A 4,852-nucleotide genomic window follows, 5' to 3' on the forward strand; every position below is an offset into this window, starting at 1 on the left:
GAGATACACTGACATTTTGGGCATACATATTACTATTGCAATATCCTCTTGCTAGATTTTCCTTTTATCACTGTATAGTGATATTCTTATTCTCTTCTGATTAAATTTTTCTTGAAATCTGTTTCAGGTATAAGAACAGCTACTCATGCTTGATTTCAGACTCCATTGATATGAAATATCCTTTTCCATAATTTTATTTTAAAACTGTGGATGTCTTTGCCTAAAAGATGAATTATTTGCAAATAGCATATAACTGGATCTTGATTTTAATCAATTTTGGCAACCTCTGTCTTTTAACTGGGAAATTGAGACCATTTACATTTAGTGTTATTAGGAAAGGTTGTTATTTCCTAATTTTCATTTCTTACTTTTTATTTGCTTAGTTACTCTTCTAGAGAGCCTCATCCATTTGAGTACTTTGGGTTGAAAAGTGATTATAATCTCTCAGCTGTCAAAACAAAAATTGTTACATAATTTTGTGTGGTGCTGGCTTAGTGCAGTAAGTCTCCCTTTCCCCCACGTACACATATACACAAACACAGAATGGAACACATAAAAGAAAATAGTTTAAATTTTAAAAATTGAAAAAAATTGCTGAGGTGGTCATAGATGAGGTTGATGTACTCCCAAAACAGGACTGATGCAAAGTTCTATATGGGAAGCTTCAGTTGTCTGGGTTTAGCCTTAACTTTATTTTGGAAATTTGTTAGAAGGTATTTGATATTGTATCCATTCTTCCTGTTGATAGTCAAATGCCAATCTTTGCTTAACATCTGGGTCTCAGGGACCTCCTGAAAATTTCACTCTTAGAGTAAGGGATCTAATCTTCCACAAGTCTCACATAGTCCACATCCATCGATGTGAATTTCCAAATATCAAATCTGAAGTGCAGACATGAGTGACTGACCAATTTCTGGCCTCTTCTCAGCTGCTTGTTGGGCCAGCAGCAACAAAGAAAACTCCATTCTGTCTCCCCTCGGTATTTCCAGCCCGGATCTCCCTGGGCATAATTCTTTCTACACTAGTTTCAGTCACATTGGCCCAAGCACACTCTGAACCCCACAACAGGTGACTTCTGGGTCAGGTTGGCAATGACTTTTATGAGCTTGTAATCTCTGGCCTCTGAAAGCTGTGACATGGCCACTTGAAAACAGATGGATTATGTAACAATTTTTGTTTTGACAGCTGAGAGATTATAATCACTTTTCAATCATCAACTTGTGCCACATTCTCTGGATCAGGTAAGATAAGCCTCTTATTCCACAAGTTCTCCCAAATCAGATCACCATGATTTTTCCTTTATGCTTGTGTTATCCTTACCCTCAGCAGTGGGCTGGGATAACATATTATTTATTGTTTTATAATGAGAGTTTCTGAATTTCTGTGTTTCCATGATTCTTTTACTATTCAATATTGAATTTCAGTGAATTTCTTCAGTCATCTACTGGCTGAGAAACAATACTCTAGTTGCTTGAATCTTCAGCTGAAGAGCAATTGGACAGTGTACCCTTCCTCTAATCTGCCATCGTTCATCTCCCCTTACTAGTTATTATTTTAAATATTATTATTTTTTCTTTTTCCTTCTAGAATTTCCATAATGTATACATTACACCTTTTGTTCTTAGACGTTCTTTTCTATTATTTTAATATTTTTTCTCTTTGCTTATTATTTTGGGAGGTTTCTATTGAGAGATCCTCAAGCACAGATTCTTTCCTTAGCAGTGTACAATCTACTAAGTAGCCCATCAAATTTATTGTCATTTCTGTTACAGTATCTTTGATTTCTAGCATTTTATTTTGGTACTGTCTTGGAATTCTCTACTCTAATAACCTTGCTCATTTATTCTTGTATAGTCTACTTCATCCGCCATAACCTTTAGTATATTAATAATAATTGCTTTAAATTCCAAGTCTGATTCCAACATATCTACCATGTCTGAGTGTGGTATGATGCTTGCTCTTTCTCTTCAAAATGTGCTTTTTGTCCTTTGTCTTTTAATTTTTTATTGGTAGGTAGACATGATATACTACATAAAAGGAAGAGTTATAAAGAGTCCTTTAGTAATGTGGTGGTGAGGTGCAGCGAGAGAGAACTATTCTATACTTTTATGATTAGGTCTCAGTATGTTAGTGAGATTCTGCCTCTGTATTGTGAACTTCATAGTGCTCCTCATTTGCCCCTTTGACCCATGTGGGACAGAATAGTTAGTATGGGTTAGGGTAGACATTTCTTTTCTACATGGATGTTTAGAGCCAGCTGGGGTTGGGTGTTCCCTTTTCCTAAGGTCAGTTAGGCTATGATCAAACCCTGGCAGGTTGAGATCTTTTCAAATAGATTCTCCTGAGGTCAGACTCTGCCAAGAAGTGAGAACTCTAATATATTTTAACATGGTTTCTTCCTTCCCCCCGCCAACCCTCCCAGTGGAAGCCGTGGGATTTAGCTCTATTATTCACTTGGTGTAATTCCAGGAAGCAAAACTTACCAAAGTGTGGAGATCCTCTATCACAGGTCCCCTTGAGTCTTTCATTCATAGACACGTCAGACTGAGCCCCCAGCAATTCATCAATTACAGTTTGCCACAACAACACTGGCTCCTGGGGAGGCTTTGGTTCAGGAAGTTGTAAATCTCTGTACTTTTCTATTCCTCCAATCTTGGGGAAGAAGTTTACTCCATGGGTCAAGTTAGAGTTGTACATTTTGAAATTCACTCAGCTTTTTATATTCTGTTATAATGGAATGGTGACCTGAAGCTCCTATATTCTGCATCAGAAACCAAGTGTTTTCAATAGCTCTTTTAGGATCAATCATTTGTCTTTATGAGAAAGAACCAAACCACAAGAGAATTTTGGAAGTTGTTTTTATATATTAAGGAGATCAAAGAACCTGAGTTATTTTTAAAAATATATTTTGTGATATAGAGCTTGAGATGTTTTATTTCCTGTTTCTGTAATGGAGAAATCATGAGTTCAATGTAGTCCATTAAGAATCTGAAATTTGACAAGTATCTGTCATTTTGTTGTTACCTGATAACTAAAAAGTACCCAAAACCATTTAAGAAGGCTCAGAGACTGAATATCAATCAGATGGAAACAATATTCTGATAAAATTGAACTGAAATCATTGGTGGACAAAGAGCCTTGAACATTGTTTTCTGCTTTCTCACATTGTGAAAAAGGGTTTGTGTGTTTTAGATCAAACATATGCATCCTCAAACTTTTATTACATAATCTATCTCTGTAATCTTTTAAAAATTCTTGAGAATACATATTAATTTATGTAGCCTCTCAAAAATAAACTAATTGTTTCCTAATTTGTACATGGAAACAATATAGTTTACAGTATTTTCTCTATCGGGTATGTACTGTTAGAACAGCCCACAAAGACTTACGTTCTTATGGAGAATTGGTGTGCTGTAATTGTTGGGAATGTTAATGAAATTGAATTATTATAGATCATGAAATGTGAAAAGAAGATAGTTTTGAAAAATTACCAGAACTTATTTTTGAACTCTTTTGTCAACGTTTCTAGCTATTTATTATTAGTTATTATTTTATAGAATAAAAATGAAAGGCATTTAGGGTAGATAGATATTGTAATAATTAATAGAATTGTCTATGAAAATTTCTGTGAAAATTTTCTGCTTTGCAAATTGTGCAAGAGATACTTCACTTAACTGCTCTTATGATACTAATTGGTATCATAATAATGTGTCTCTTAAATAAACCAGATCATATTCAGCTCTTTTCTGTTATTCAAAAATCCTTTATATCTACAAACCTAAAAAGAACTATGGTATGGTTTCAGCATCATGCCCTTTCAGAGATTCAAATGTTGGGATGGCATAGAAATTACACAATTATTCATAATATTTAGAAGTAATACTAAATTTTCGTTTCTAAGTTCTTACTGAATCTTTTTTCACATGTATATCCTGAATCATAAAAAAGTATCTGTTCCTCTGGATGTACATTAAATTCATCAATATTGGACCTTTTTTCATATGTATATCCTGAATCACTTGAGAAAGTATCTGTCCCTCCAGATGTACATTAAATTCGTTAATCTTTGAGATATTGGGGTTCTAGGAGCCAGGGTTGATTATTTAATCCTTGGTATCTTTGAGAGCACAACCATCTTCTACCCTCTGCTAACATAAATACAAGTAGTATGTAAATAGTTATTTTTATATGAATGATTTTATTTTTTACTATAAATGTATGAGCTTAAAAGAGTAAAACTTCACTTTCCATTTAAAGAGGGGCTCTACCTCTATGAGTGAGGACATTTCGGGACAGTTATCTGGAGGGAGAAAGTCTGCAAGCTTACCAAACGCTCAATTCAGTATTAGGAGTTAAGGATACATGCTGTAATTTCTGAATGAATAAATATGATGCAAATTTTCTTTATGTTTCATGATAACCTGAGGCATACTCTTGGGAATCATCTTCAGACTGTGAAAAATTTCTGTAGCTCTGGGACCTATTGACTTCAATTTAATATGATCTTTAGAGATTTGTGTCCCTCTCCTGAGCTATAACCTGGGGCCATAAAGTATTCAGGGAATAGTGGGTAGACAGTTAATGATTGCAAGGTGGCCAGGAAGACTTCTCCATTCCTGCAGAATAAATTTGTGAGAAATTCTTCCCTCACATAGGGGCAGTTGCTCTCTGTATCAAGTCTGTTTGAAGGCGGTGAAGACATAGTGGAAAGAACACTAAACTTGAGTCAGATTTGGTGATGAATTGCTATCCATTTTTTACTTTTATTAGAGTTTGAATTTCAGTGTCCTTATATGAGAATTGGAGTTCATTGGAAAAACCTCACAGAGACTTAGGAAAATAAATTAGGAAT

This window comes from Spermophilus citellus (assembly GCF_964194105.1).
Source record: "Spermophilus citellus genome assembly, chromosome: 2".
Classification (NCBI taxonomy): Eukaryota; Metazoa; Chordata; class Mammalia; order Rodentia; family Sciuridae; genus Spermophilus; species Spermophilus citellus.